This window comes from Rhinolophus hipposideros (assembly GCF_964194185.1).
Source record: "Rhinolophus hipposideros genome assembly, chromosome: 17".
In the NCBI taxonomy this organism is placed as follows: Eukaryota; Metazoa; Chordata; class Mammalia; order Chiroptera; family Rhinolophidae; genus Rhinolophus; species Rhinolophus hipposideros.
Window position 1 is genome coordinate 55,288,868 of NC_138063.1, and position 22,450 is coordinate 55,311,317.

General features: G+C 42.4%; 1 protein-coding gene across 2 annotated transcripts in view; it reads left to right on the forward strand.

Moving 5' to 3' along the window:
* The window catches only part of LDLRAD4 (low density lipoprotein receptor class A domain containing 4), a gene marked incomplete at its 5' end in the record, with an annotated part of 627,426 nt that overhangs the window by 386,290 nt on the left and 218,686 nt on the right, over nucleotides 1-22,450 (forward strand). The window lies entirely within an intron of this gene.

Here is a 22,450-nt window from a genome sequence, read left to right on the forward strand (position 1 = left end):
TCACATTACCTGAGAAAGATGTCTATGTAACAGAAAATAAAATGATTTTACAGGACAAAAAAAAAAAAAAACACAAAACAAAACAAGAATAGAAGGGGACTTCCTTAATAAAATTAAGGGCATTTATGAAAATCCCACAGCTAACACCATATTCAATGGTGAAAGACTAAAAGATCTCCCCCTGAGATCAGGAACAAGAAGACAAGGATGCCCAATTTCATCACTGCTATTCAGTGTTGTACTGGAAATTCTAACCAGAGCAATTATACAAGAAAAAGAAATAATAGGCATCCAAATTGCAAAGGAAGAAAACTATCTCTACTTGTAGATGACCTGATCCTATGTATAGAAAATACCAAAGAATCCACAAAAAAGCTACTAGAGCTAAAAAAAAAAAAATGTAACAAAGTTTCAGGGAAGAAGATTAACACAGAGAAACAATTGTGATTCTATACTTGTGCAACAAACAATCTGAAAAGGAAGTAAGAAAGTAATTCTTTTTAAAATAGCATCTAAATGAAGAAAATGCGCAGAAATAAATTTAACCAAGGAGGAAAGACACGTACACTGAAAACTACAAAACACTGCTGAAAGAAATTTAAAGAAGACCTTAATTCAATGGAAACACATTACATATTCATGCATAGGAATACTTAATATTGCTAAGCTGTCAATACTACCCCAAATGGTCTACAAATTCAATGCAATGTCTATCAGAATTCTAACAGTTTTTCCCCCAAAAAATGTAAAAGGTGATTCTCAGATTCATATGAATTGTAAAGGGTACTAAATAGCCAAAATAATCAAGTGGGAGGACTCACATTTCCCAATTTCAAAACTTATAAAGCTACAGTAATCAAAACAGTGTGGTACTGGCCTAATGATAGACATATAGACCACAAATAGAATTGATAGTCCATAAATATACACATAAATACATCTACGTGGCAACAGATTTTTTATAAGGTGCCAAGTTCATTCAATGGGGAAAAAATAGTATTTTCAATGAATGGTACTGGGACAACTGAATTTCCGCATACCAAAGAATGAAGTTGGAACCGTACCTCATGCCAGATACAAAAATTAACTCAAAATAGATGAATTACCTAAATATAAGAGCTAAAACTACAAAACTCTTAGAAGGAAACACAGTGGGAAATTTTCATGACCTTGAATTTGGCAGTGGATTCTTAGGTATAAGGCATTATGCTAAGTAAATAAGTCAGACAGAGAAAAACAAATACTGTATGATCTCACTTATATGTGGAATCTTTAAAAAATGCTTAGAAAAAGAGATTAGATTTGTGGTTATTAGAGGTGAGGGATAGGTGGGAAGAGGAATTATATGAAGGGGGTCAAAAGGCACAAACTTCCAGTTTTAAGATAAGTAAGTACTAGGTTTCCTTCTCCAGACTAACGTCTCACAGATGTGAGGATCAAAAGAGAGTAAGTAATAAACTCTCACTGTTATAACTATTTACAGAAAAACGTAATATTCAGTAGACTCTTGTTATCAAGAGGGATGCACCGGAAGACTTTTGCAAATCTCCAAACATGAGGCTGCAGAAATATTTGTAGTCTCCTGGCTTTCTCCAGAATCACGTTCCTCTAGTGAAATAAGTGTTTCCTGTGTATTTCTTCGCCCGCAAATTTAATTGTCATGTTTCATGAAGAAACAGTTTTCAGCATTTTGCAAATGTATATAAAGATGGTTAGAAAATTAAAATATCAGGGTGTGATGTAGGTTCCAGTCCTTTAGTGGGCTCCTTCAACCTGACTAGTGGTTGTACATAATCCTCATAATGCATGACTCAAATTTCTACTGGAGCAAAACAGCAAATATTCTGGTTCCCGGGGCCATAAGCTTCATGAGACATATATGAAGTCACCTTGCACCCTGCCTGGTATATAGTATGAGCTCTAGAAATATTTGTTGAAAGAATAGACAAGTAAGTCACTTCTCAGGTAGTTGAAACTATAATTTTAAATCTGTCAATGCTTATGGTTATTCTGTGCAGTACTGAATATGCTCTGAAATTAGGAATGCATTCTGAGAAATGGAGTGTTTGATTTATAGTAATGACACTTCTTCTTTCTCAGGCAGAAGTGGGGATTGCAGCTTCTTGATTCTCTCATCCCACGTGCAGGGTGAAGGAAGACTGGGGTACAAGGAGATTATTCCTCCTTCCCCAGGCTGATGCCCTTGGTTGCACAAGTACCTCCCTCACTTGTCGTGTTCTGCCTGGTCCTCAACTTCCATCTCTCCCCAATATGTTGGGCATCCAGACCACTCTCATGACATGTGCGGGGCCATTATAATTGCCCCCTTCCTCTCGCTGCTGACTACAACCTCTCCTATGCCCAGGCTGACCTGATTAAAGAAACTTGTCTGCAGACCATGTGTTGGAATGCCTTACTGTGGGTGAAACCACACACTTGGAGATCTTTTTCTGAAGTCCTCTAGATAGCATTAATGATGTCATAATCAGTATGCAACACTATCTGTATTTTCTAGTGACTGGTGGTGCTTTCCCCATTGGCTATTTTTTATGGCCTTTCTGACTGGTTTGTTCTGATGGACCCCATGCCTGCCTCTTAGGACCAATATCTATCTCAGACTGAAGACTGTCCTTTGTAGCCTTAGAGTGGCCCAGCATAAACAGGCATCTGTAAGAATCAGACTCATAATCTTAATCTGGTTAACGCTATGTGCATATAATAATAGTGAACACTGATCAGGTTCTCTACTATAGTAACCTGTCACTATATATCTACTATATAGGGACAGGAAATGCTGTGAAGATGTGAAATACTTAGCACATGACTCACTCACAGTAAGCATCACCATCACCAGTAGAAAGGAACAAAACACTTTTTTTCCTTTTTTTAATTGGGAGAAGGAGGGAGGAAAAGGCTCAGTTAGTTCTCCAATTTTTCGTGCATCAGATCATTCCATACTCTGAGATTCAGAAGACCTGGGATGTTCTGAGAGTGTGTTTCTTACAAGTTTGTAGATAATGCTGATGCTTCTGCAACATCAAAGGGGCCACTCTTTGAGAAGCATTAGCCCAGAGCACTAGAGAGCATAATGGAGTGTGGACCTCAGAGGCAGCAAAATAAGGAGGTGCCAGGAGAAGAGGAGAATGCTCAAGATAGAGTTACATACCTCACTGCTTTGGACAGCCCCTCTATCCAGATAAACAGAGCATTCCCCATTTCACTGATAAGGCTACATTTTTCTTGAAGAACAACGGTTGTTTGTTTTGGGTTTTATTTGTCTTTTAAAAAGGCTTTTTTTTTTTTTGAGTCTTTGGTGCTATAAAGAAATTTACTAAATAACTAATTCCTTATTGTTCCAAGAGTAGACACGAATCTTATAAATGAAAGTCATAAGGAGAAGGAAACTCAGAGAACAAAAGTATTGATTTTGATTTTCTATTCAGAGCAACTGAATTCCTGGTTTGAGGCAGAAGTATGAGGTATGATCAGAATATACGGTGAATGCTGCTGCCAAGTGCTATCCAACGGAAAAGCAGGGATCTTCAATACGGGAGGGGGCACATCGAACCTCAGTAACAGTGTGTGACAAGTTTCAACTTGTTCGGTGCAATCAGGTGTGAGCTACGATTGAAAAAAGTTGTGTTTTAAAGTGTGCCATAAATCTTGGGTCACGAACAATGCATTAACATGAAATGAGCAAACAGTTTCATCCTCCATCATGACAACGCTCCATGTCACACATAGCTTCTGCTACGGCGATTTCTGTCAAATAAAAACGTTATGGTATGTCCTCATCCACCTTATTCACTGGATCTGGCACTGTGCAACTTCTGGCTCTTCCCCCAAAGTCAAAATGACCATGAAAGGTAAACGTTTTGAATCGATTCAGGACATCGAGGCAGCCACGACAGTGCAACTAAAGACACCTCCAAAAGAAGACTTCCAGAACTGCTTCAGAAAGTGGCAAGAGTGATGGGATAAGAGTGTTTGAAGCAAGGGGGAATATTTTGAGGGGAATTAATGGCAATATGTCTTTTACTGTAATACGTTTTTTAAATTTTAAACATTCATCATATTTTTTTATCACACCTTGTACTTAGTTTGGATGAATTTGTTTTAAACACAGAAAACTAAGTCGCCTACTTACCAGCAGCCTACGAGGAAGAGGGTGAAAAAGACATGACTGTTATATGAGGTCTCCCTCCATTCCATCCAGCCAACACCACCACCATGACCAATCCACAGGTGATGCTTTCTCCTGCACCCTGCCAGATTCTGAAGAACTGCTTTCCAAAGACCCAGTAATCAAATCTGTATCCCACACTCTGAGATGCTGTGGAATTCATTGAAACCTGGAAATATGACAGCTCTGGCCTTGGTTTCATTCAGGAACTTGAAGGTGATGGCCAGCAAGCTGGGCAGATAAAAGTCATTTAGGCTTTGGTTTCAGATAAAAGACTTGAGGTTCATGAAATGATCCGGCATAACAGTGTAGCTTCTGCTCTGTGCTGTGAAACGCATTAGAATGTGAACAAAGGAGCAGCACTGTGAAGTCTGCAGGATCCTGTCCCTGCCAAGGCTGTGAGCCAACTCTCAGAATTTGAGCATCCTTCGGGTTAATGAAAAAATCTACCCGACAGACTCCTTCATGCTATTCATTCTCCTACACCTATCCTCTCTGTCTTCTTACCTTACTTGCATATGCCTGGCCTTAATGTTGGCAGGAAGGTTATGGACAAACAGTTTAAGGTCAAGTGTATGAAATGATTTTATTCATGAATTACATGGGTCCCTGGCTAATGCACTACAAAATTTTATATTGTCTCATGAACAATCTTGCTCCACAAATATATTATATCTTTATTTTCAATGGATGAAGAGGACAAGTTTCATAGTTCATGGTGGGCATTTATTGGCAAAATTCATCTCTTCCTTTGGTAATATGTAAAGAAGACTTTGTGGCCAGGTATGTGTCCGCCTGTCTTTTACAACCTTTCAAAGATAGTGTTAATTTTTAATTTACTCATAATCTCAGTATGTCATTATCATTCTCTGAAGAGCATTTGTTTGTAGAAATCAACATTAATTAAGCTTCTCAACTGAAATGAAAATACTGCACAGCGATAGTGAATTCCTGCCACCCCTTTCCTCCCAGCACATCAGATGGTTTTAAATACTGAAGGGAGAATATAATTCACAGAAAAAAAGAAAACCTAATTATAGCCTAACGATGCCAGGTGAGTTGTCTTTGTTTCAAAACGAAGACATTAAAATCTGTCTTCAGCTTGCCCAGACTACAATCCTAGACAGGAAGGGAACAGCACACTGCCTAGATGCTTCCTGCCATCTCTAGCTTCTCTAGTTGTTGTAGTAGGCACTGGTCCATAGTTGAAGTATTTCTGAAGGAGTACAAGATACTAGCCAGACAAATTCAAACATTTGGTGGGTGTGGGAGTCCTGAGGTCAGGTTGGACATGTCTGGCTAAAGGTGACAGTTATAGAGGAAACAGGCTGATCTAGGAAAATGGATAACCCAAGGATGCCAGGCAGTGGGTTGGTTCAGGATTCCTCTTGCGTAAGGTCATTGGCAAGAGTATTGGTCCCATTTGGTTTGGGGTTAAAGTGGTTCATGGAATAGAGACCTATACCATGGTTTCCTGGGACCTGACTTTGCCCTGGGTCTGGTATGGCTCCGCCTGGTTTCTGGAAAGCCCCCAAGTAAGTTTTAGACCAATCAAGTATTGACTTGACTCCAGAAGGAAATAGAGCAGACTGATGAATTCAAGGATGTTGACACTGATTTGCTGTTTTCAATTCTGTGCTTCGCACTGTTTCTTAACTAGACCTTTTTCATTTGGGCCAGGGAGTTCTTCTCCTTCCCACTATAAGGAATCCTAAGTTAGCAGTGGCTGGTCTGTTTTACATTAATGTAGTGTGTTTTGTGGCTGATGTCCCAGATGCCTTTATATCTTATGGTGTGTGTGTACTCCTATTACCTTGCTTAAAACACACAAGAAGAAGACACCAAGACATTGTCCCTTCCCCCACAGAACTCACAGCCTAACCAGGAAATAATGAATACATATGAAACAATTAGCTCACAATAATAGCAGTGTATGACTACATGCTAAACTGTGGTACTGATAATAAATGATACATTCACCAGAGGAGTCAAAGAAAATGGTGTGGAGAGGTGGGATGTGATTGTACCTCATGAATGGAAGAGAGAGGAGAGGCATTTATAGGGGAACAAAATAACTTGAGCAAAAGGACAGAGATGGAAATGAAAATGATATGTTCCTGGGAATGCAGGAGATTGATTTCATTAGAATAGAGTGTTTCTTAGGGGAATATGCAACATAATTTGGATTAATCTAGGGGATCAGACAATGAAGGATCTTTAAACCTATAATAGCATTAGCATTTGATACAGAGGCAAGTGAGAGCCTTGATTATAAACCCATGGACTTATGGGTTTATAAGTTCCTTATGGATGGGGGCTTGCTTTGTATGTGAGAGGTTGCAAATTGGCAGTTATGGGCCACATCTGGTCCAGACATGTTTGGTTTGGCATATACACTGTGGTCTGTCAGTGTTTTAAAAATTATGAATAAACTGCCAACGTTAAAAAAATTAGGAAACTTCATGTTAATGCAAATTTCATGTTAAGTCAAATTTATCTCTTGAAAAATGAGAAGTAGCAGTTGGGCCTGCATTGTTAGTGGTCCTTGATAGTCACTGAGTAGCACATGGTTTCCCATTGCCCTTCCTGTCTCTTCCACATAGAGGCCAAGAGTCTTGTGGATGTTGTGAGGATTGCCCTGTTGTTCTCTACCACGCAGCCTTTCTCACACACTGATATCACCTATCTGACAGCTGGCAGTGAGTGCATCTGACTGTAGCTATGGTTCTCTGCAAATGTTTGCTTGGCCTAATGTTTTTAGACATTGATGATAACAATGGAGTGGTGTGGGTATTATTTAAAATAGATTACATTATGCCTTATGTCAGAAAAAGTTCTCTACTAACTACTTATTGTCTTATCCCTTTTGATGTATCAAGAAATGTTACTTATGTGAAAAGTGAGAAGGTGGTCAAAATAAAATGTATAAGTCGTGGGGTATAACGTATAGCATAGTGACTATAGTTAATACTGTATTGCATGTTTGAAAATTGCTGAGAGTAGCTCTTAAAGGATTTAATCACAAAAAACTTTGTAACTAAGTGTGGTGATGGGTGTTCGCTAGACTTATTATGTTGATCAGTTTGCATATAATCCCCACAATGGACTAGGCTTTTTAGGAGACTGAAATTATATTAATGAGTACTTTCATAATTTGGTGGAATTTTTCTGAGTAAAGAATAAAAGAAGAAACCTCAGGAGTAAGAAACCCTGATTGTGCCCTGATTTTCTCCAAGAGGGGGACTTCTTTTATGCTTCATTTTGCCTTCCAGCAAGATGCCTATGTGTTACATTTCCTTCCCTCAGTCTGAGTGAAGTTGAGGCCCTGACCTTCTCAAGGAAGTGGTGTTTGTTGATGCGACTCATGACCAGAAGAACAAGCTGAAAGAGAGGTCCACTGGGCTGAAAAATGCAAGTTTGTCTGAGAAATCAGCTGCCTGTAACTCCTCCATTCCCGTCTGTCAACCTTTATAACCAATGAAGGAAATTGAAACAACAACTTCTAGAAAAGAGCTCCCCAACTTTTTTCATTTTGGGAACTACTTGTATTTCCCTTCAGTAGTTGCTGAAGGCTGAGAGTTGGGATAAAGCCTGACTCTGTGCATGAAGAGTAGCTGGAGTAGATCTTTGGTAACAAAAAGGAAGGCTTTAGAAGACTGAGGGTGGAGCTCAGATTATAGGATTATGGAAGGAGGACGGTAGGCATTTTCTAGTCCAACTCTGTTGTTTCACAGCTGAGAAAAATTGTGGTCCAGAAAGCAAGATGATAACCTCAGGGAATTTCCAGGTACTTATGTCACACAGCTCTTCTCCTGACCCCCAATTTACTGCTATATTTGATGAGCTATGTGCACATTTAGGGAGGAGAAAGGAAGTACAGAAGAGACACATGTGCATACTGCCGTCAAGGAGATCCTCCATCTCCAAATTGATTTAGTGGAGGAGCAGAGCTGCAGAACAAATGCAGCAGGCACATGGGGGAAAGTGGCAGTTTTTCCTTGGTCCCTGGCTCTGATGATCCAACTCCGTTCAACTAAGGATGCCAAAGCCATTCTGTCTTCATTCATCTGTTCATATACCCTCTTGTTTTCCTCTCCCCCAGCTCTGGACCTATTTCTGATAGGTAGGTCCAGGGGGAACAACAAGAGTGACGAGATAAATGTCTGCCTCTGGAACTTGTCCCCTATTCACTGGCTTTGCCCAAGCTTAGGCCCTCATTTTCTTTCCCCAAGACTCTGATGACTCAGTGTTGTCTGAGAACTCATAGCATTTGCAGCGTTTGGGGCCTTGTTAGAAATCCAGAATCATGGATTCCACCCAGATCTACTAGATCACAGTTTGCACCTTAGCACAATTACTAGGTGATGAGTATGCACATCTATATTGAGATATGTTGCCCTAGATTTACCCCCCATACCCCCAGCATCTGTTCTCCTTCAGTTTATTCTGAACATCAACCAGAGTTCTGGTATAAAACATGAATCCAGCTATGTCAGTTCCTTGCCTAAAATCCTTGCTTGGCTCTGCATTGCTTACCAAACACAAGACCTTTTGCAGTCTAGCCCCCCATCTTGACTTCCCAGGAAACCTAGTCCCTCTATGACACCTCCTCAGTTCCTTGCATTGAACCTCACTTCTTGAGGGCACTTTTCCCCTCACCCACTGGCTCAATGTCCACACTCGCTTTCAGGCTTTGCTCAGATATCGTTCTGTAAAGCATCATGCTATCTCCAGGCTCACATGCCCAGCTCTCTGATGGTCTGTCTGATGCCTGCTGTACGCGTAGTCTTCAAGCCATGCTGTGACCCTAGCACAGTGCCTGGCCCAGGTAGGTTCTCTGTATGTGTGTGCTGGATAAGTGAACAGTGGTGGAAAAGGCATCAGGAGGCCTCAGCCAAAAGAAATATTATTTTGCAGGTTAACAGGCTGCTTTAATGGTGTGATGATAGTTATCATACATTAAGTGGGATGTTTAAAAAAGAGCCATAGCTGTGGTTTCTTTTTAGACCTGAAGTGGAACATTATGTTTTCAGCAAGAAAAGCTTGGGAGTCACTGATGTTTTGTATCCCTTTGCCTGGGAAGCTATGTGTGTCTTTAAAATGCTTCTGGAGAAGTATCTTCTACTACAACAATGTTTGGTGACATGGGCCTGCAGTGCATAAATACTAGTCTGAGTGGTCAACCAACATAGGCAAAGCCCCTGTCTGCTAACATCTGGGGCCCACACCATCCCTGATATTCTGGGAAGTTCTTTATAAATGTCTTCCTGTCTACTGTGATCTAAACCTATTCCCTCTGATTTTGCCCTTTTAGAAATAGAAACTTGGACTCCCAAGCCTCAGGGGGAAGGAAAATACCTTCTATTTTGTACTTCCAAAGCTTTGAAGGCACTGTTTGAAATGTAGCTAGATGTGGTTGGCTGGGACTTGGGGTTAGTGGCGGAGGTAGGAAAGGAAGAGTGAAGGGCCCTGGGTGCACTCGGGGGCCTTAGTGAGGTATTTTTGGGTTGATATCAGATACCACAGTGTTTGAGGGAGCATAGACGCAGGACGTGGAAGGGATGGATACAAACAGAAGCATATGTACTCACAGGAAATGTGAGTAAACTTAATACGTGTTAAGTTGAACTACTCTCTTAAAGAGTTCATCATAAAATAATTTTCAGGACTTAAAACACAAAAGCATTTCTTAAACAAAAAACTAAAGATTTGTTTTAACAAGAATAGTTAGGTGCTTGTTTGGCTTATTCATTTTAGGGAAAATAATCTCCCATGATAAGATTATATTGCTATCTTGCCTTCAAAATAACTCATGGTAAAACATTCAGTTAAAACACACAAGCACTAACTTGACTATTATCCCGGCATCTTCTGGGCTCAGCTGACTGTAGCACAGGGACACAGTGTCACCCCACACAGGGTGCTGCTCTCTGGCGAATGTCTGCACCTCCAGCCAGAATACCATGTTCAGTGTTTTTGTTTTGGTTACTGATTTCTATTTTAAATGAGTTTGACATATAACTGTGTATTTGTAATTTGGAAAATCAAATTAGGCTTTTTTCTCATCAGGGAATTATTTGATTACTCTGGCAAATGAGGGAATCATATAGTAACATAGCAAATTAGATAAAATTACTAAAAATATTTTAAATACACTATTGTGTAAAAGTTCACTATTTTCACATTTTTCCTTTTAATTAAAAACATCTTGAATAGAGCTTCATAATGTAGAAGAATGCTTTTAAAGTTAGATTTGGGCCATGAGAGGCATGGCCAGAGTCAGTATCTAAGAAAGAACATATAGTGACCACCTAAGTCAAAATTTAGGATTCTGGAAAAGCATGATAAGTCTTCCCAGGAGATCTGACCTGGAAGCTGTAAATGCATGTGTCTTAGGACCACAGACACACATGCCTGTGTGGGCTAAAGAGTGGCTTCAGTCCTTACTGACAGCACATATAGCTGTCCTCCGGTCACCTTCCACAGTTATCCTAGGATGGGTGGATTTTCTGCCTCTTTTGAGAGTGAACATGCCTGCTGAGAAGAGGCATGACTGATGAAGTGTCGATGAGGAGACTGTCTGGGAAAAGAGTCACTGAGGAGACGTTTCCCTCTGCTGTGCCTTGGTTGTCTCTCACCTCGAAGCCCCTAACTCCATGACTCCCATCTGGGAGATGGGGTGATTCAGGCTCAAACCTCAGGAAGCAAGGTTTCTGCAGATGGAGGCTGATGATTGACGTGAACTGTGCTACAGCAGAAGCATGATTTCTCAGGCGACTTGATGTGACAAGGTTGAGCATGTGTCCCCATCTCCTGGGAAGAGTACCTGCTATGACTGCTATCCAAGGCTTAGCTCCTGTTGTCAACTGTGCCTGTGCCCATTCCCTATTCCCACCCCTGCCACTCATACCTCTTTCAGGCACAACCTTGTTCTATTGCTGGACACCATCCTACATTTATTAGTTCATTCAGCACATATTTATGAAGTGCCTGCCCTAAGTCAGGATGTGTGCGGGCCATAGGGATTCTGTAGGCCCCAGGATAGGCAAAGTCCCATCTGTCCTGCACAGCTTACAATCTGTTGGAAGAAGTGGGCAATTAGATAATTAATTATGGGAGGGTACTAAATAAGGGGCTTCAGCTTTAAAGGTCAGGAAAGGCCTTGCTGAGGAAATGACATTTAAACTAGGACTTGAAAGGTGAGTAGACTTTGTCGTAAGGGTGGCAAGTGGAAGGCCTACAGGAGAGGAGGAGAGAGAGCGGGCAGAGCATAGTTGAGGGATAGGACGGGGTGGTGGCTGGAGGAGCGACAGAGGACAGAGGTGAGGGTGGGTGGGAGGGACTGCTGGGCAAAGGAAAGCCTGACTCTTAGGGGTCTAGGAAGGAGAGTGAGGGGTCTCTGAGGCTGCAGGCAGAGAAGTGGTGGAGGTGAGCATATCTGGAGCAGTGGATGCTGTGCTCCAGGAGAGACAGCAGGGAGCTGACTGTGATGAGGGGCATTTTAGGGGGAGAACTAGTGCCTCTCACAACCCCCATGGTCACCAGATCCTTTGGCTCCTACTTCATGTGTCATAGGCAAAGTGAGGCTCTGCAATGGATGAGTCTAGGCAGCTCTACTGTTTCACATTATTTTCTTTTATGAACATCATTCTTCCAACTTCCCCAAAATACAGATTCCTGTTAGAATTGTGATTATATAAGTAAGTTCTTTTGCTTGGCAAAAATCACCACTCTTATTTAGCAATTAGACAAGGGACCATTTATAAGTATTTAAATATCTTAATACTTCCCACCTCCCTTCAAAAACAAAACTACAAATCAAGCGCCAAGTTGCGCAAACGGAAAAGAGAGCAGGGAGACTGAGGGTGGTACTAGGCCAGAGAGGGCCTGTGGTGTCTGGAGCCTATGGTGACTGCAAGGTGGTGCCACTCTGACGCCAGTGGATTTGCATGGCAAGAAAAATTGTTGTGTGGTAAGTCAATGGCTCCTGAAGGTGATGGGCTGATGAGGTCACTACCAGGACTTTCTCAGCATCTGCCAACCTTGTTGGGCAGCTTGAAGTGATGAAGTGTTTGTAGGGGGCAGTGATAATTAGCTTGGGCCAGGCTGCTGGTATTGACCCTCAGCTCCCAGTGGAAGTGTACATCTTCACCCAGTACGCGCAGGGGGATGAGTTGCAGCTCTCTGTGTCTCAGTGGGAAGGAGAGCTGAGCCCTGAGGCCTGGAGGAGTAAATACACAGCCTAATGAGATGGAAAATGGGGCTGTGGAAAGAAAGTAAGGGGAAGGTAGCTGGAAGACACTGGAGCAGAAATGGAAGAAGTCTCTTGGTACTTAAAAGGATTTAAAAGTCTGAGGTAGTAAGCAGGGATTGAAAGTAAAAGGATGTCTGTCTGCTCTATGTTTCAGTAAACAAATAGAACAATGGGAAATCAAGGGAAGGAAGAATTGTTTTTTATTTTAGAGGTGCATGTTTCAGAATTATATTTCAGAAATGTGTCTGTTTACAAAAGGCCAAATTACTCTCCCCAAATTCTGAAACCATTTAGAGCCCTTCAAAACAATTATGACTGTTATTTCTAATTTTAGGTAAACAAAAGAAACTGTCCCTCAAATAGTAAGTGTTCTTCTCCCTTTGAAATCACTAAATGGAAATTCATTGCAAAGGCTGAAGTCCTCTAGATGCTTTCTAATGGTTCAGGTTTTAGTTTCTTTTCAAATCAGATAATCAGGACACTTGGTTTTACTAAGAAACCGTAAGTTTTGGAAGACCCTTAAATGGTTTTGCACAGCTGGACCAAGCCCTGCCCTCCTCCCTTAATCCCTCCAAATACATATATACATACCTAATGCATATCTTTTTTAAGACTCATAGTAAAGATTAATAGTTCTGAAGTGTTATTCCAAAGTTCTGTATTTGTTTTTTGGAATAGTTGTAGGTCTGTCCACGTGTCACAGAAAACAGTGTTTGCCATGAAAGTGTTCACATATTAAAGAGATGACTGGTGAAACGGCTTGAGTGAGAAGTCATGGAATGGACAGGACCAGAGAGAGGGAAGAGAGGAAGCTTTTCCACAGAGTTATAAAGAAACTAGTGAAAAAAAAAACCAGTTAAATAACAGTTTTGTGATGATGAGAAATCTTGGACTAGATTTTGCCCTTAAGTTGAAAGGTCAGATTGGGGAGATATCTGGAAGGTGACACTTAATATACAACATGTGAACCCTGTATGGAGACTTCAGGTGAAAACGTTATTCATTCATTCAACAAATATTACGCATGTATTATATGCCAGGCACTATGAACAAAATAGATAGTACCTTCCCTGTTGGAGCTTACATTTTGTTGCAGGGAAAGAGCCTATCAACTAAGTTGATTAATTAAATGCTATAGAAGGTGAAGAGTACTTTGGAGAAAAGGAAAGGAAAGAATAGGGATCAGAAATGTCAGTGGTTTCCAATTTTTGAATAGGTGGTCAAGGAAGGACTCCGTGAGGATGTGACATTTGCGTGATGACCCAAAGGAGTGAAGGCAGTAAGCTGTACAGACCTAGAGGGAAAGGATCATATAGTGCAAAGGCCCTGGGGCAGGGCCTGCTTGATGAAGTTGAGGGATATCAAGGAAGCTGCTTCATGGGAGAATGAAGAGCCACATCATGTAGAGCTTCACAGACCACTAAAAGGAGGAATTTTACTCTGAAATGGGAAGGCACTAGAAGATTCTGAACAGAGATGCAATATGGTGTGACCTGTGTTTAGAAACATCCATCTGGCTGCTATAGTGAGAATAGACTATCTGAGGGGAAGAGTGGGAGCAGGGAGACTGAAATAATACAAGCGAGAGATGATGGTGGTGTGGACTTACAGAGTAGCACCTGTGAAGGAGATAAGAGGTAGTGGGTGTATTTTGAATGCTGAGTCAACCAGATTTGCTGTGGATCAGGTAGATCAGATGTAGGATGTGAGAGCAATACAAGAGACAAGAGGACTACAAGGCTATTGGCCTGAGCTCATGGAAGGTTGCAGTTGTCTTTGACCGAGATATGGGCACTATGGGGATGAGTCGTTTTGATTTGGACATGTTAAGTGTGTGATACCTGACAGATACCAGGTAGTGGCTGCGATGAGTTACTGGATAGAGTGCCATGTGTGTCTCGCTTCCAGTGCCTAAAAGGTGAAGGAACGTGAAGAAAGCTGATAGGGGCTGGGGGAGAGCTAGTAAAACTTCTGTATAACTCTGGAGTTGTCAGTGATTTCTCTTGTAATAACATACAGAAATGGAACCCAGGCAAAATATGGAATTGAAAACATAGAGTTTTAAAGTTACTCACAGTTTTTATCCAGAATATTTTGATTTTCTTTTGTAACCCCGCCCCCTTTGTCTTTGTTTCCAGTAATACCTTTGTGTCGTGCAGGCCAGATGGAAAAGCATTTTTCTGGGATCCCAACCCATCTTTATCATGGACTGTTTCTTACCCCTGCCATCCCCAGTTGGAGCAGCGCATAAGAAATGTCCTTCTCCAGAAGAGAAAGGATACCCTTTTACTTGCGAAACTACTTGGCAACTCTGCTAACAATTTAGCATATGATTTGCCTATCATGTGCCTTCAACGCTTGTCATATCCTAGAGATAAAATAAATCTAGGTATGCTGTCTGGCCTACCTAAAGAGGAGATAGGCAGAAACTGCATGAGTTACCAAAAGTCAAAATTGTTCCGATTTTCTTAGAAATCCATGTTTAGTGGATTTCACACACACATATCTCCTTTCTTCTTCTCTCCTCCTCCCCTCCAGCTGCTCTGCTGGTGAAAACGATCCGGTTGATGAACCTGGGAAGGCTGTTGAGCCCAAGTGGTGATCAAGTTGTTGATTAGAAAGAAATAGTAGGAAGAGAGATGAGGAGGAGTTCAAATCCGTCAACAGATCAGCCACCTCTCATGGGTCAGTTCCTTTCTCTGCGATGTGATAACATAGGGAAGAAGGGATCTTGTAGTGATCCTGGCCGGAACTCTCAGTTTGAGTTTTAAGTGACTTGCCCAAGGCCACACAGCTTGTCAGATGCCAGGCCTCGCTGAATCTCCTTCAGACGCTTTGCTGCATCTTTCCTCTGATACACTATGATGGTGAGTGAAAACAGAAGGAATGAGTTAGAAATGCTGGTTTATGGAGGAAAGTAATTCTTTCCACAAAGATCTGAGAGTCTGGAGCAGAAATTTCACCCCTCAGACAGCATCCCCTCAGGGCCTGTGACCTGGGACCCTCACAGCTTGGAAATGCCCAAAGGTGCAGCCCCTCCTCCTCCTCACCACCTTCTGACCAAGGGCCCTTGAACCCTTGCCTGGGTTCCATCTCAGGACTCAAACCTGGAGGGAATATGTTGAGCCCTGTCTCCTAGGCTCAGCATCTAACCAGACCTGTCCTGACCCAGGGCTGCAGTTACTGAATGTCATGTATTCTGAGGCTCTGAGCTTTGCCTGGTGTGCCAAGAACTAAGTTTTCTCTCCTTGAGGCTCCTTGTCCCCAAGTCCAGTCTTTCATGTTTGCTGCTGAAACTTTTGTAAAACACATACCCTGCGCCTGCCCAGATAGACCCCTGGACCTGGGCTGCATCCACTGAAGTGGAAAGGAGCACTGGCATTGAGCGCACCTCCCAAAAGTGGGGGTGGAGGGCATGTGGCCTCTGTGCCTCTAGTCCACCTTCCTGGCCCGGTAGTCGTGCATGTAGTTGAGACCTGTTTGTTGAGCGTTTACTAAATGCCAGGCATGGTGTATATTGTATCATTTAACTTTCCCAGTCTCTGTGAGGGTAGATGGTGTTATCTCCATTTTACCAATGAGAAAATGGGCTCAGAAAAATAGAACCACTTGCTCAAGCTACTGAGTCAGGAGGTTGTTGGGGACAGATCCTTACCCAGGTCTTGCCCCAGCAGGGCTCATGCCCTGCCTATGCTGAGGCCCTTCCTTCAAGTACTGCAAGGTTCTCTGTGTTCTCACCTGTGGGCCTCCCCTCCAGTAATGGACCCAAGACTCAGCATGTTTGCTTTGTCTCCTGCTGTCCCATGTGTTCCTCCTTCACCCCTCTACCCAAATCTGATCGGACAGCCTCTGATTTGGCATGCTCACACCAAGCCTACAGAAGATTTGAATACCCTTTTGTGGGGACAGAGCCCCAGAAAGCAGTTTCCAGGCTCTCGGCCTCACATAGAAAGGTTCTGGCTCAGGTAGTAAATGGCCATCAACTGTGATTGGATGGCCATCAGCTGTGGCTAGTTGGCCGTCAGCTGTAACCAGTGAGCCATTGGCCATTAATATAACTGCCGTGGCTACGCTAGCAAAAGAAAAAAAATGGGGGCTAGCAAGAAGATGGTGGCTGGCAAGCGCGGACTGCTGTTAGGACGGCGGGTTGCAGATTATGTAGATACTGCTTCCTGTGTCTCCAGCCCAGCTGCCAGCAAGAATATATTGGTTTGACTCTCCTACTTATGGCTCCGTAGGTGTTCCTTTTTGGCCTCACCATGTCCTGCGTTCTTATGTGGGGAGCGGGACAGGAGACCCCGCCTGACACCCTGCACGACACCTTTTGCTCCATTCAGGGAAGGAATTCTCAGTGAGAGTCCTGAACTGCAGGGTCAATGGAGTGACACAGGTCCTTGTTTTGATAGTCAACAGGTTATCTTGTTAAATTGTATAATTAGCTCCCTCCCTGCCTCACACGCAGGGAAAGGGATCAGCAGAGGTATGCGTTCTGCCCCTGCCGTCTTGAGAGAGGGCAGGACCTGAAGCATTCCCACCTGGTCACATCTTTCATGCTCAGTTCAGCAGGCATTTTTTGAGTAGTCCTTCTGTGCCAGGACATCATTCAAGTGCTTTTCACACTTGGCACTCATCATAATAACAGTGCTCAAGGCCCTTGGAGAAATAATGATATGTATTTAGTAACTAGTTCCTCATTAGATGGTTTCTGAAGCCCCATGTGATTAGTGTTTGGAGAGCAGATAATGGGGTTAGGTGAGGAGGGACCAGGTTCTGGCCAAATAGGAAAACATTCTTGTATGACAGCAATTAGGATGTGTGCAGAAACCCAACCTGGTAGTGCTTTATCTTAACCTCTCGCCCACTCTCCTAATGGGTGTTGGTGGGGCCTTTGCTGGGAGATGCTGGTTTCTGCTGGCATCGGAGAGCAACAGGAGATCCAGTGGTTAGGAGAACAAAGCATCAGAGATAGAAAAACACTTTCTATCTTACTGATAAGCATTCTCAAGAATTTTTTCTCTCTTATCAGAATTAAAAAAGATGTACTCCCTTCCCCCCAGGAAGGACAGTCTCTAGTGCACATACCCAAGACTTCTTTAATTTTTCGAGTGTGTCAGCTAATCTGATATTGATTTGGATGTTTTGGTGGTGGATTTAAATATCCTTGGTAGTTATACAAAGTTGCTTAAGTTCAGCATTGGATACAGCAGTATTGTTAGACATATTTTACCATATGATAGAGGATGTTTCTAAAAAAATCAGAATATAATTTTACTTCTGCAGCTCTTCTGAGAATGTTGGAAAAGCACATTACCCAAATAGAGTGATCTGCAGTGACACCAGCAACATATTTGGAGAAATAGTCTACAGCACATATTCAGCCAGTATGTACTGAACACCTGTTATTTGCTAGGGCCTCCCTAGGACCCATGGGACACTTGCACTGTGTACTGAGAGCAAACCCCCTGGGGGAGGACTCGCTTTTCTCATCTCCACTTTTGTTTTCTGGCATCTTGCCTTGTTGTGCGGCAGTGTAGCTGGCAGTAAATACGTGGATTTGGGAATCAGGAAGGCCTAAGTTCAAATGTTGGCCCCGCCGTGCTGGCCAGGAGAGCGTGGCCACGTGGCTGACCTAGCTGCTCCCTGGTCTCAGTGACTCCCTATGGGCAATACAGACAGGCATGTGTGTTATGCGTCAGTTCAGTGAGTACAGGCTTGATAACGGCAGCTGCTCTTCTTTGGGTGGCCCCAGGATCCGCTGCCCACTCCTTGTTTCTCACTGCTCAGGTGCTTAGTTGCTTCAATTTTAGTAACTAAATAATTTTCCCTACATGTCACATGGTACCAAGTCTGTGTTATGTAATTTTTGTATTAATACACCAGGATAAATAAGTAAGATCACCTCAAAAAATAAGAACAGAAATTATCAGCTGTGGTTGAAAATACAGAAAGATAAAGCCTTAGTAATTGCTTGAAAAGGGGCCTTTTCCCTTCTTTTCTCCTGATTTAGTTTTATAATGATGCAGAAGCTGCCTCTGCTGAAGTAGCTATCGATCATTGGTAATTACCCATGGTTCTGGGATGTATCAGCCACTTGGAAATATCGAAAACTAAGAAGCAATCCTAGAAACTGAATTTTAACCTTGTTATCTGCTCTCCAAACAATAATCACATGGGGCTTCAGAAACCATCTAATAAGGAAATAGTTACTAAATACATACCATTATTTCTCCAAGGGCCCTGAGCACTGTTAGCATAGTGAGTGCCAAGTGTGAAAAGCACTAGCACATTGCAGACATAGTTCCCTGGGCTATGTGACATTGTAGGTGATTTTCACATGTAAAATAATTTTGCTACTGTGGGGACAGAGTCAGGAGTGCAGTTTCCATTCTCTCGGCCTCACATGGAAAGGTGCTGGCTCAGGTAGTAAATCAACTGTGATTGGATGGCCATCAGCTGTGGCTAGTTGGCCGTCAGCTGTAACGAGTGAGCCATTGGCCACTAATATAACTGCCATGGCTTCGTTAGCAGAAAAATGGGGGCTAGCAAGAAGATGGTGGCGGGGCTAGCAAGAGCGGATTGCAGTTAGCATGGCGGATTGCAGCTAGCAGGTGAGGTTAGTTAGCAGAGAGAAGTAGACGGCAGGTTGTGGATAGTGTGGCTGCTGCTTCCTGTGTCTTCAATCTAGCCGCCAGCGAGAATATAGTGGTATGACTCCCCTATCTATGGCTCCGTGGGTGTTCCTTTTTGGCCTCACCATATCCTGTGTTCTTATGTGGGGAGCAGGGCCAGAGACCCCGCATGACACCCTGCATGACAGCTACATATTTATTTTTACTTATTATTACTTCGTTATGACGTTTTCCCTTACTGAATTAAAACAATTTCCTATCTCCACAGAATTGGAGATGTAGTAGCTTGGCTAATTGTGAAAACAAATAGCAAGGTATAATTTAAAGTCATCTGAAAATGTTACTGATGGGTTTTGTCACACGCATAGAAAACCCCTAAGTAATCCTGGAGAAGGGATGATGATGTACAGTAGTCTCACCTTATTCGTGGTTTTGCTTTCTGTGTTTTCAGTTACCTGCAATCAATCATGGTCCAAACATATTAAGTGGAAAATTCCAGAAATAATTTTAAATTGTGCACTGTTCTGCGTAGCATAATGAAATCTTGAGCCATCCTGCTCCATTCCATCTGGCATGTTACTTATCCCTTTGCCCAGTGTATCCACACTATAGACACTCTCTGCCTGTTAAGTCACTTAGTGGCCATCGAGATTATCAGGTTGATTGTCTCTTTATCACAGTGCTTGTGTTCAAGTAAGTCTTATTCATTAACGGTCCCAAAATGCAAAAATAATGCTGGCAATTCAGATATGCCAAAAAAAAGCTGTGAAGTGCTTCCTTTAAATGAAAAATGTGGAAGTTTTCAATAAGGAAAGAAAAAAAGAATCTCTGCTGAGATTGCTAAGATCTATGGTAAGAAGCAATTTTCTATCCGTGAAATTGTGAAGAAGAAAAAATAAATTAGTGCTAGTTTTGCTGTTGCACGTCAAACAGCAAAAGCTACAGCCACAGTGCATGATAAATGCTTAGGTAAGGTGAAAAAAGCATTAAATTTGTGAGTCGAAGACATGAACAGAAAACGTGTTTCAATTTATGGCAAAGTGTTACACAGAAAGCAAGGAATCCCCTGAAATGAGTGTCACCAAGCTATTTACTGTAAGTAAGGGATGGTTACACAGATTCAGTAGGTTTGGGCTGAAAAATATAAAAAGCACTGGAGAGGCTGCATCTGCTGATGAAAAAACTGCTGCCACATTTCTGGCCAAGTTAAAGAAGTTGATTAGCGTTCAGTACTATCCTCAGTTTCAGGTATCCACTAGGGCCCTTGGAATATATCCCCGGTAGACAAGGGGGGGACTATATAACCCAAAGCTATAAAAGCTCATTCTACAAGGGAGAAAGAAGAAACGACACAGAGATAGCTAAAGAGAAAATCCTGCCCACTCCTTCTCTCTGTTTACAAAACAGATATTCTTTAAAGGAGTGAAAGCAAGGGAAAAGCTCATTTTTATGTTGTCATTCCATTTTTTTAATTTCTATTGCATTAGTATATACGTTAGAAAAGTACATCTATCAAAAAATCACTGTATTATTTAGACATTGAACATACTTGTACTAAATGCCACTAAATGGTTCACTTTAAAATGGTTACTTTTATATCAATATGAATGTCACATACAAACACACACACACACACACACACACACACACACACACACACACACACACAAAGCAGCAGAACTCGACAAGCCTCCCACAGAGGTTCCTTGGGCTGCAGTTTTGTTAGAAATATACAAGTGAAATTTCTGGGGGCGAATGGTCTTCCCATTTTCACTCTGACCAGCAGAGTTATGATAGCTCTACTTGTTCCACGTATTCCATAGCACTTGGTATTGTCTGGCTTTTTAATTCAGCCATTTCTGGTGGGTGGGTAGTACATATTATATTGAAGCTTTAATTTGAATTCCCTACATGACTAAGTGACTTTTTCATGTGTATCAGACATTTGAATTTTTGTAATTCTGTTTTAAAAGAAGTTTGTTTTCTTTCCTTATTAAAATTTCTAGGAGGACGATCATTTCTCTTCCATCCCCCAACCATAATACGGTTTAGGAAACTTAAAAAAATTGCCTCCTATTTCCAGGAAGCATAGCAAAAGGCACACTGCTCTCAGTGGTGGCCGAGAGCCACAGCTGGCTAGGTCTTGCACCTTTTACTCCTCTTGTGGAAGTCCTGCAGGTGGGCATTTGAGCTAAAGGATTTCTCAGGCCCTTGCTATTTGAGTGGAGATGTGATCAGAAAAGTACAAAGGCATGTTGGTTCAGAGAGCCTTCATGACCTCTTGGCCGTGCCACATGGCAAGAACAGGGAGACGGTGTCAGAGGAAGAGAGCCGGCTCCCCTGACCTGGTGAGGTGCAGTCCTGCTCAACTAGGGAGAAGTGCCAAAGCCTTTGCGAAGAGGTACCGATCACAGCATCAGCTTCATATCTTGCTGCTGCAGCCATTGCTTTATTTCATTGTCAAGGTTTTTAACATCCATAGGCTAACTGCATGCATTAATTAATTAATTTGTTAATTTCTTCTTTAATTCATCCAATAAGTTTCACGAGCTCTTGCTATATCTTCAACATTGAAGATAAAACACCAAATAAACAGAGCCCCTGCCTTCACAGAGACCAAAAATAAACAGTACAAATATACTGTAATGCCAGGTGATTACAGGTGCCCTAGAGAAGAATGAAACTGGGAAGGGCTAGAAAGTGCTGGCAGCAGAGGGTGGAGAAAGTCTTCGAGGACGCAAGATTTGAACAGAGAGCTGAATCAAGTGGGGGAGTACCCACATGGCCATTTCATGAAAGAGCATCCAGGCACAAAGAAGAGTAAGGCAAGAGGATGCTTGTGTTGGAGGGACAGCCAGCAGGCCAGAGTGGCTGGAGCTCAGAGGGGCTCAGAGGTCAGAGGCCTGGTTAGGGTCTTACAGTTCTTGCTGAGGAATTTGAATTTTACTCCAAGTGAAAGGGGAAGGTAGTGTAGGGATTTGGGCCAGGAAAAACATGAGCTGACTGGGGTTTTTAAAGGGTAAACCTGGCTACCTCATGGAAAAGAAACCCTCCAGCATACCTGCCTCACTCCAAGCTTATCCTTTTCCCAGACTGTCAGGGACTTCCAAAGATGCCTTTGCCCCATTTCCTTCACTTGCCTCCCTGTCGGCCTGTGTATCATCGCTCTTGCTTCAACTTTCTTCTCTTGAGTCCTAATCCCTACATTTATGCCCAGGCAGTGAGAGTATTCAAGGGCAATGCAGGGGCAGGACCCACTAAAGAAAAGCTGACACCCCCTTTAGTGTGCCTCTGTGCCCTCCAAACCCTGCTCTCTTGGAGGGAAGAGGACCAAGATTGGAATATGCTGTGAATGTTGTGAGGGCTCAAAATCTCTGTAGTCTT